The sequence below is a fragment of the Camellia sinensis genome, chromosome 10 (genome assembly GCF_055761805.1).
Source record: "Camellia sinensis isolate YWXY chromosome 10, ASM5576180v1, whole genome shotgun sequence".
In the NCBI taxonomy this organism is placed as follows: Eukaryota; Viridiplantae; Streptophyta; class Magnoliopsida; order Ericales; family Theaceae; genus Camellia; species Camellia sinensis.
Window position 1 is genome coordinate 160757574 of NC_138970.1, and position 12028 is coordinate 160769601.

Here is a 12028-nt window from a genome sequence, read left to right on the forward strand (position 1 = left end):
TTTAGAAGCACCTAGCACCTGGAAGGTTGGAATACAAATGGCATTGATCCTTGCCACATTAACAGCCTGGACATGAAAGGTCTGGAGGACTCTTTTTACATATAAATATGACTTCAAATCTCCTCTTTATCTTAAAAATAAAAAATAAATAAATAAAAAGAAGAAGAAGAAGAGGAAGAAGAAAAAGAGGGCAAAACATGTTATTGATAGAATCAAGTATGAAAACACAATGGATAGATATATACAATCATTAGTGAACATTTGTACACAATTCAAAAATAAAAAGAATGGAAAATAAGAAAACAAAAAAGTTCAAGATTTTATACTTCAACAATCACCCTATTTATCCAAAAAAAAAATCAACAAGCACTCCATGAAAATTAATGGCTCCTTGAAACCAATGGGAAACAAATATGCTCATTCTGTAAAATGGTATGGCTAAAAGGATTAGATTCTTTAATACAGTGAAAGAAAGCTAGAAATATTCCCAAATAGACTTCAAAAAGAAATACAAATACAATGTTCTCGGGACTTGAAAATTCAACCTCATAGATAAGACAAACATAATAGCAGGTATCCATTTTCAGTCAGAAAAGGAACATTATTAAGTATAACACAATCATTTGATGGTAAAAGACAACCAACAGAAATCAGTTCTTTGACTGTTTAGTGATCTTGAACCATTCGGTATGGAAAGCCCCCGGCATATCAATCCTCTCATAAGTATGAGCACCAATGTAATCTCTTCGAGCTGGACCAAATTAGCAGGCAGCCGTTCTCTCCTGTACGTATCAAAATAAGCAAGACTAGAAGACATACCAGGAGTGCTAATGCCTGAGTTGATAGCAAGGCAGACAACTCTTCGCCAAGCAGACTGTCGATCGATTATCTCTTTTGCAAACTCTCGATCCACGAGAAGATTTGCAAGATCTGGGTTTTGGTCATAAGCCTTCTGAACGCGGTCTAGAAATATAGCACGGATAATGCAACAACCCCCCTTCCAATTCCTAGCCAGTTCCCCAAGTTCTAAGTCCCACCCTTTCTCTGTGCTCTTTGCACGTATCAAATTCATTCCCTGGGCATAACTACATATTTTGGATGCATAAAGTGCTTGTCTCACATCATCAATTAACTTCTGCTTATCAACAGCTTGGTCAGTGAGGATGTCATCGACCCCACCAGATTTGAAGACCTTGGCGGCTTGAACCCTTTCATCCTTCAACCCACTAAGGAATCTTGAATCCAAAGACGAAGCTATAGTGGGTGCTGCAACAGACAGCTTGCTGAACTGTCCATTTACCAGAATCCTTCATGTCAGTTTTATCTAGAACCTTGTCTACCAAATACCCATCCCCCTTATCATCCTTAATTGAAAATATATCAGCAGTAATCTCGATCATGAAACTTAGAAGTTCCCCCTTGTTCCATTCTGAGAAAACCTGATGTAATTCCTCGTTAGAGAGCTTGCCAACTGATTTCAATACATCATAGGCCTCAGCAATCAATTGCATATCACCATATTCAATCCCATTGTGAATCATCTTAACAAAATTTCCAGATCCACCTTTCCCAATGTAAGTAACACAATGGCCACTATCACGTACTTGAGCAGCCACCTTAAGAAGGATATCTTCTATGTATTTGTATGCCTCAATGAACCGCCAGGCATCAAAGAGGGCCCATGCCGTGCACCCGCCACACCACCTGAAACTCCCATACCAAGATAAAGCAGACCCAACTCAGCCATGGCTTTCTCTCTCCTCTCAGTGTTCTCATACCACTCATTACCACCATCAATGATACAGTCTCCTTTCTCCGTGTGAACGGAAAGAGTTTTGGTGGCTTGATCGACAGGTGAACCAGCCTTAACAAGCATTATTATAAATCGAGGTTTTTGGATTGAGTGAACAAAGGATTCAGGATCATGAAAGCCATACAAGGGAAGCTTTCCTTCAAGTTTGGCTCGTTCAACTGTCTCGTCAACTTTTGAAGTGGTTCGGTTGTAAACAGAAATAGGGAATCCTTACTCAGCAATGTTGAGGGCGAGATTTTGGCCCATGACAGCAAGGCCAGCAAGACCAATTCTTGTCAGGGTAGCCATTTATTTTTCCCTGCTCAATGTATCAGTTATTAACAGAAAGGTCCACTCCAGGTACATTTGAAAGCAACAGAAAAATATTGAGCAGCATTGGAAAAGTGCCACTGTATACCATCAAAGAAGGAATCATAGCAGAAACAGACAAAAGTTTCCACAGGTTTACTTAAATCCGATGCCACCCACTAGATGTTGGAAATGGTTAAATCCGATGCCACCTAGATGTTGGAAATGGTTTACTTTAATCCGATGCCATCTTAAGACAGATTTCGTATTTTATTTTTGGTATTTTTATTGTATTTAATTTTTTGTGTTTTTAAAATAATATTCTGGTTAGAAAAATAAATAGTGATTTATGCTATTTGACAGATAGTAGTAATATACTGTCTCTTTTCTTTAACAACTAGTAGTAATATACTTGTGTCATTAACAATTGCATAATATTATTTGGTGTTACAGAAAATTATTTTGGTATTTTATTTTTCTAGTTTTAGTAATAAGGAAAATAAAATTATATTATTTTCTAGTTTTAGTAACAAGGAAAATAAAATTATTTTGTGTTTTAATTTATTTTTTGGTTTTGGTAATTAGAAAATTATTTTGTGTTTTTTCTGATTTTTGTAATCAGATAGTTTTGTGGTATTTTATTTTCTAGTTTCAGTAACAAGAAAAATAAAATTACAGTATTTTCTAGTTTTAGTAACAAGAAAAATAAAATGATTTTGTGTTATAATTTATTTTCTAATTTTAGTAACTAGAAAATTAAATTGTGATTTATTTTTCTGATTTTTTGTATCAGATATTATTTCGGTATTTTATTTTTACTAGTTTAAATAACAAGGAAAATAAAATTATTTTATGTTATAATTTATTTTCTGGTTTTAGTAACTAGAAAATTAATGTTGTTAATTTATCATAGTTCTTTTGACTTTATCGTAGTACATGGGAGAATTTGTTTCTGGAGTAAAACATTAATTTACAAACAAATTTCATTTTTATTACAAAGAAACCTTTGTGGCAAGTTTAGTTTCTTTATTGGTTTTTTGAATCATTTTTACATTTCTGTGTGTGGATCTGTAGTTGTGAATAGTTTCTGCATATAAGTTGGAATAATATATATATATATATATATTCACAAGGACTTTTGCATGCATATTTAATTAGTTTATTTATGTACAAATCAAACTTATTAAATGAAGGTATGTTTTGTCATTTTGGAGTTTGAAATTCAAAATGCATTGAATTTTATTTATGAGTTGAGAATCTTTTTATTTCATGATGCAACTTTTGGGATCATGCATGATTAATTTATTTTGTTAATTTATTATTTTTAGTTGATGCGTTTGATATGCATGTATGATGTCAACTCAAGTTATTTCTTAACAAAAATTTCATGTGATTTGGAATGTTAAATTGTTATGTTGATTAATTTGAGTTTTTCCAATCAATTTTGAATGGGTGTTTAAACACTAGAGAAATTTAAACATGAAGATGTATGTAGTTATATCGTTCCATTTAATTGGAAAATAAATTTAAGAAATCTTTTATGTCGATTTTTAGTTTATTTTGAATTATGTGACATGAGATGTCATTAATAATTAATTTACTTGCGTAGTAGAATTTGTTAAATCATGAACCATTTTATTAATATGGGGGTGTATCTCTTGCATTAATTAGTTGAGATAATTTAATTTTCTTCTGTCACAAATATTTTTATGACAATGACATTTATTTGTTATTGAGTTGCAAGAATGTATACAATGAAATGGGTTTTTGAATTGTTTGATTCTTAGGCAAATTTTTTATGAGGATATGATTTTGTCAAAACATTAATTCTGATTTGAGTAGTCATAATTATTTTGGTTTTTTCTTGAATTTGTTTTGAAATTCATTGATTTATATAAGAAGTGATAGGGGTGGTGAATATGATGCACCATTAAATGAATTTTGTGCACGACATAGCATTATTCACCAAACTACAGCACCTTGTTCTCCACAGCAAAATGGAATTGCTGAAAGGAAGAATAGAACCCTAAAAGAAATGATGAATGTCATGTTACTAAGTTCAGGCTTACCACATAACTTGTGGGGGGAAGCAATATTGTCTGCTAATTATGTTCTTAATAGAATACCCCACAAGAAAACCAAAAGCATTCTTTATGAATTGTGAAAAGATCGACCACTTTCCTACAAATACTTAAAAGTGTGGGGGTGTTTGGCGAAAGTTGAAGTTCCTGTTCCTAAAAAGACTAAGATTTGACCAAAAACAGTAGACTGTGTGTTTATTGGTTATGCTCAGAATAGTAGTGCATATCGGTTTCTGACTTATAAATCAGAAATACCTGATATAAATATAAACACTATTATAGAGTCAAGGAATGCTGTGTTTTTTGAACATGTCTTTCCTTACAAGAAAGGACAGGAATTAAGTTCATAGAAAAGAACTGATGATTGTACACAAAGTCAAGAAACTAATGACAATCAAACACAAGAGACTAGTAATAGTCTCGACCAATAGGATTTAACTGATGATGAACCAAGACGAAGTAAGAGAGCGAGAACATCAAAATCCTTTGGTCCAGATTTTCTGACATACCTGTTAGAAAATGAACCTCAAAACTTTAAGGCAGCAATGACAGGTCCTGAAGCACCTTTTGGAAAGAGCCTGTTAATAATGAAATTGAATCTATTATGCAAAATCATACTTGAGAATTGGTGGATCTTCCACCAGGTTCTAAACCTCTTGGATATAAATAGATATTCAAGAGAAAAATGAAAGCAAATGGTTCAATTGACAAGTATAAAGCAAGACTTGTAGTTAAAGGTTACAGACAAAAGGAAGGTCTGGACTATTTTGATACATATTCTCCTGTGACAAGAATAACATCCATTCGCATGCTTATTTCTATAGCAACGTTGTTTAATTTAGAAATGGATGTTAAGACAGCTTTCTTAAACGGTGATCTAAATGAAGAGATTTATATGGAGCAACCCGAAGGGTTTGTAGTATCAGGGCAAGAAAAGAAAGTTTTTCGACTTGTAAAATCCCTTTATGGATTAAAACAAGCACCAAAGCAATGGCATGAAAAATTTGATCATGCAATGCTGCTAATGGGTTTAAGATAAACGAATGTGACAAATGCGTCTATGTTAAAAACACTGACCAAGGATATGTCATAGTTTGTCTTTATGTGGATGACATGCTTATCATTGGAAGCAGTCAAAACATGATCAAATCAACTAAGCAAATGTTTAACAAAAGATTTGATATGAAAGATATAGGGGTCGCAGATGTAATATTAGGAATGAAAATTACTAAAACATCTGACGGATATGCATTATCTCAATCTCATTATATTGAGAAAATTTTTGATAAATTTATCAAGGATGATTTGAATTTAGCTAGAACACCTGTAGACATCGGTCTTTATTTATCGAAAAATAAAGGTGATGTAATGTCTCAGTTAAAATACTCCCAAATCATTGGAAGCCTAATGTACCTAATGAATTGTACTCGTCCTGATATAGCTTATGCTATTAGTAAATTGAGTAGGTACACTATTAATCCCGAAGAAGATCATTGGAAAGCGATCATTCGGGTTCTTAGATATCTAAGATTCACCCGTGATCTTGGTTTGAACTTTACTCAATATCTAGCAGTACTTGAAGGTTATTGTGATGCAAATTGGATATCGGATACTAAAGATTCAAAATCCACAAGTGGATATGTCTTTACTCTAGGAGGCGCTGCTGTTTCTTGGAAATCTACGAAACAAAGTTGCATCGCACGATCCACAATGGAATCCGAGTTCATTGCTTTGGACAAAGCAAGAGAAGAAGCAGAATGGCTTCGTCACTTCTTAGAAGACATTCCAATGTGGCCAAAACTTGTGCCAGCTATTTGCATTCATTGTGATAGTCAATCTGCAATAGACATGGTACAGAATCATATGTATAACGGTAAGTCACGACATATTCGTCGTTGACATAATACCGTAAGGCAATTGTTGTCAAACGGAATAATCTCAATAGATTATATAAAATCTAAAGAGAATATTGCGGATCCGTTAACAAAAGGTTTGACAAAAGAGCTAGTGTATAGTTCATCGAAGGGGATGAGATTAAAGCCTATTACATAAGAGTCGTCATAATGGTAACCCTACTTATATGACTGGAGATCCCAAGAACTAAATTCAAAGGGACAACTAAGTTATGTATGGCTTACCAGAAATCACCAAGGGATTAAAAAAAATCCCTACCCATTCCTATGGTGAGAGTGATATCTGCAACATATGTTGTATGCAGGGGTATAAGGATAGGCTTTACTTTTAATGATTACTTATATCTTGATTGAGGCATAAATCAAGACGAGTATAAAGAGATACTCACAATAAAAATCACCTATATGAGTGTTGAACTGGGGCCGGTTCTATGAGAATGAAGAGGCTAAATTCTCTCGAAACACTTATGAAAACCAGGCACGTTCAAGGCCAAAATGAATACAACAGTGAGAACCACGCTGTGTTAGAAGATATTTTGTGTGAAATCTATTGTCTTGGCTTACACAAATGGCTGAACAATTCAAGGCATCGCGTCCATTGGTTAGCCAGTAAGTCCGATAGGTTATCACTAAGGAAGGTTCAAGGCCGAAAACTACTTATCCTGATGCAAGATATTTTCGACTTATAATCTTTCGATAAATCTACATATTGTTGCATTTCTGTTGTCATCAAATTCCATTCATGTGGGGGATTGTTGGAAATTGTTATAAATTCTGGGTAAAACTAGAATTTTATCCTAAGTTCGGTCTATTTTTTAGGTGGGCCCCGTGCGTCAATTTTCACTGGTCTAAGTGGTAACGCGTTCTATGCTGCGTTGTGATTCACGTGGTATATTTGGTTGCTCAAAACCATTACTGAGTGAATGGGAAATTGAAGCCAAAGTGTGCTCCATGGAAATGGAGTTTTGGTGGAAATTCCTTAAGGTTGTAAAATGGCTTGTCCCACTTTGATTTGGTGGGAGGTTTTGAATGGGTTTATAAGGCTTGGGTTTGGTACTTGGGGTGTGCCCCAAGGGGTACCCAAGTGTTTTAGAGGGAGAGGTTTATGGGCAAAATGGGCTAGACCCATTGGATCCAAAAATCACCACATATGCGCGCACGCGCCGCCGCCGCCGTCCGTCCGGTCGGGCGGGCTGGGCTGGGCCTGGGCTTGGGTGCGGGTGCGTGGTGTGAGGTTAGGTTGGGCTTGTTCGGCCCAATACTAATCTTTTTTGGCCAAAAACATTTGAATTTAATTTTATTTTTTGGTAAAATAAAATCCATAATTCAAAATTAAACTGGTTTGGTTTTACTGTACATCCAAACAGGGCCGTTCCCGAAATAAACCAGTCTGGTATTATTACACACCCAAACAGGGCCCTTCCCGTTTTGTTATCTGTTTGAAATATAACCCAACAGATTCAAATCTGTTTGAATTCAAAACCAACAGGTTTCATACCTGTTCAATTCAAAACCAATAGCCACCTTTACACCTATAAATAGACTAGCCTCCCATTTGGATTTCACTCCAATTTTCGTACTCCATTCTCTGCTATAAATCTCTGCATTTTGCTGCATTTATTTTCTGAAAGAAAGAGTGTAAACACTTAGTGTGTTCGTAAGGCAAACAATTTGTAGTGTTGCTATTGTTTGTAGTAGATCATTTCATCCTAGGAGATAGACGTCCAATTTCTGAAAGCACCGTAGAGAGGACGAATCTGTCTTAAGGACACAGTGTCAAACACTGGACTTGATCAGGTTATAATTCGAAGATATTAAATCAAGTAAGTTATTTAATTTATTTCCAGTCTTTTATTATTTATTTAAATCAGATTTTAATTTTGTTTTTGTAACAAAATAAAATCTGTTTTTCATTTATTTATTTTTATTTTTATTTCGAGTTTGGTTTTTTGTAATCAAACAAATTCTCTCCTTTCCTTTATTTCTTTATATTCTGGTTGTTGTTTAGTACACAACAGAATTTAATTATTTTAAATACAGTGAAGATTGTCCTACACTAAAAAGTACGTAACCTGTTTGAGATCAGCTAAAAAGGTTTTTTTGGGGCTAAATAAGTCAAAAAGCAAAAATTTGTTTGGGAAGATCTAAAAATTTCAAAATAGTCAACATTCCCACTAATTTTACGAATCCAAATTAATTCCAATTCTACACGATCGCAAATAAAACAAGAAGCTAAAAATTCTTGACCGGAGGTAAAGATTTTAAAAAGTAGTTGTAATCGTTATGTAATTTCGTTATATAATGGTTATTGTGGTTATCGCCATATGTTATAGCCGCTATAGCAATGTGACAGAAATTCACATGTGCAACGACTATTTCGATGTTACGTAACGGCCGTAATGGTCCGTTACACACCATTGCACTCTTTTATAATATTTCGAATAACTTCATTTCCTAAAAGATAAATAAATAAAAACTTACAAAAAAAGAATAAATACTCAAGTGAACCAAGTCCAAAGAAAAATTTTATATGAATTTATTTTCTTTATAATTTTTTTTAATTTATATTTCATTACATTAGCATGTAAAATAAAAAATATATAAACTGTGGTTGTATTTATTTTTATAATTATTTTAATATTTAATTATAAATCTTTTTTATTTTGTTACTGTAATGTGTTGCCTAAAAAATATCTTTAAAAAAATCAAAAATATATTTTGTTTATGGCACAATTTTTTTTTTTTATAATCATCTCATTTAATACTTAATTGTAAATAATTTTATTTAGTTACCTGTAAAGTGTTGTCTAAAAAAATGCCTCCAAAATAATTTTTGTTTACGGCATAATTTTTATTTTTATAGTCATTTCATTTAATAATTGTGAATATGTTTTATTCAATTAGTTCAAGTATTGGTCAAAAATAATTTGTAGACATTTAAAATCAGTTATTTTTAAAGTCATTAACTATTGAAATAAAATGTAAAAAGTTCATTTTATAGTGATTTGAAAATATGAAATATATTAGATCATACTTAAAAATTAATAAAAATTGATCAAAATTTATTTTAAATCCTAATAAATGTGATTCTAAAAGATGAAAAAAAAAAATATGCGTATCGGTAAGTTTTCTTCAAATTGTGCAAAAAAAAAAAAAATCACAGTTCCGATTACCGCAATCGCAATCGCGCCACCGCAACTGTTACGGCGACTACAACCGCTTTTCAAAACTTTGCCGGTGGTTCTTAATAATATATGACCAAAAAAAATGATCCAACTAAGACCATCTCCAACGGTTCATTAAACTTTGCATCAGATTTGAAATTTGGTGAAAAAGTCACTTTTTGGAGCTCCAATGGTTTCACCAAAATGGTATCAAAATGAAAATTGAACAAAAAATTCATCAACTGAGAACAGGCTCAAGATTTCACCATTTCACTGTGCGTTACCGTTGAGGTGGGCCAACCGGTCAACCAACCGGTTGTCTGGCCGGTTGACCCACTGGTCGGCTGGTTCCCTTTCAAATAGGTAGGTTCAAATCGGTCAAAAAATGTTCAAATAGGTAAAAAAAAATAAAAATAAAAAATTGCCCTTACCGGTCGACCCTTCCCTTTTGATGCACGGTTGGAGCAAGGCATATCAGATTGAGAAAATTGACTTTTTTTTACTTAAATTTGATAAAAAATTTGGTTCACCATTGGAGATGCTCTAAGTGCATCTCTTATCTTTCAGCAATTTTTTCATCAAATTCAAATTTGATAAATAAAGAGCTAAAAGTGAGCTCCGATCATTTGTATCAAATCAAGGGTGCAAAAATTTCACCAAATCAAGATTGAACCAAATTCCAACAATCATATTTTTGCACAAATTTGATGAAATTTTAGAAAGAGTAAGGATTGGGAATGATTTTCTTTCATAAAAATGGTTAAAACTAGTTTTTTGAACAAGTTTGAAATTTTTCACAGAGATTTGATGGAAAAAGAGAGTAAGGGTTTTTATTTATTATTTATTTTTAGATGGATAGAGAGTAAGGATTTGAGTGTTCCACACTAGATCAATATTTTAACGAAATTTTCGTTCAAATTAATGAAAAAGAAAAGAAGAAAAAGAGGAAGAGTAACTAGCAAAAACCCCACATAACATAAAAACAGTTACATGTTTGAATCTTAATTCTTACGCCAACACATCACAAATAGGCATATTCTTAAAGAAAAAAGTAATATAAAAATAATGAAAAAGAACTAAGAAAGTAGTAGTAGGCAGATTCGTAGTAATCTGCCTAAAGTAGTAGTAGTATTTAAGAACTTTAAACAAAGCTAGCAATATCAAACATATCAAAGTCAAAGAATAGTACACGAGGTTACCAATTTTCCTTACATAACATCACTTGAAAAGGGACGAGTATAATCACATAAGAAAAATGCTTGGGAGAATTAATTAGTGCTCCCACTAATTAGGTAGTAGTGGGTTCCGTCATTAATAATGTGACATTTTGATCTTGGAGTTGTATTTTTTTTTTTTTTTTTACTTTTTTAATGCATTAGTGCTATTAGTGGTGATATTTTTAATGAGATGAATCATTGTTGAATCACATAATAGAGTAAGAAATATTATAGTAAGAATATAAGGCACAAAATTATTATAAATAATTATTTAGGCTAAAGCATCGTATCTTATTTAATTGGAGTTAATCAATAATTTAAATAGCATAAATGAATTTCAGAATATAAATAAAATAGCCATAATCACGGTACAGAAAGAAAATCAGAATAGAGGTTATCGAAGTGAAAATCAGAACAAAGATCAATGGATCCATAACAAACAGAAGGCCATAAAGTGACCAATCAGAGGCCAATAATTATTTAAGTCCCCCAAGATATGAGACTCCCGTGGTGGTTCTCAAAAAAATAAATGTTTATATACTCATCGTCCAATAATTTCTAAAATTTAAATAATCATATCCATAAATTTTAGCAAATAGGGTTCATAAAATAATTAAAATAGTAATATAATTTATAAAACATGAATTGCACAAATAATTTATAATAACTCAAGATATATATAAAATATTTTATTCAATATATAATATTACTCGCCTTAATTTTTTTGAACACATGTTACTTACCTTAATAGGGATCCCTAATTTTACTCCCATTTACCGCACCCAACCTCCCTTATTTTTCCTTGCTTCCAACTTACCAACCCTTGCTCCCTATTTATATCAATCCATGAGGATGCCAGATCATGACACGTTGCTCTAGACACATCCTTATCCATTAGACTTAACACTTATCTCCAATAATTACTTAGCTTTAGGTTTCATTTCACTTTAGCCCAATTTTAAGTTTAATTTTATTTTGGCCTAAATCTTAAAATAATTATATGTTAAGGGTATTCACGGTTCGGTTGCGGCTGAAAAATTTCTAATCCGCTATCCATCCGCTGGATTGGCAGATTAAAAAAAATCAATCCGTATCTGTCCGCCGAATTGACGGATGTGGATTGAGCGGATTGGTAAATTAACGGATGGATACGAATCGGTTTGACAGTTTAAACTTTTATAAATTTTGAACATAATACAACAATTTGTCAATATTTTTTTTTATAACAATCCAATTCAATATAACTAAAAGATTATCAAGTAAATACCAATAATAAATACGTATATAAAAAAAATATACATTATCAAAACAATTTCATTACTTTTTTTTGTTCAAAAATTATTTAATTTGATTTTTTTTAAAATTATAAAATTAAGCCTTATATTTTTCACACAAAAATACCAAATATCAACACTTGTCATTTGATAAAATGATTTCCAAATTAAAAACACAATAGAATATTTAAACTTTTTTTCAATTAAAAATACAATTAGAATATCTAAATAAATTGAAAATACAAAATCTTATAAATTACTAAAGGTGCTCGTGGTTT

The 12028-nt window shown here is 32.2% G+C and overlaps 1 pseudogene; it reads right to left on the minus strand.

Moving 5' to 3' along the window:
* Positions 1-375: 375 nt before the first annotated feature.
* Positions 376-2232, minus strand: LOC114268186 (6-phosphogluconate dehydrogenase, decarboxylating 2-like; annotated as a pseudogene).
* Between the last annotated feature and the right edge of the window lie 9796 nt (positions 2233-12028).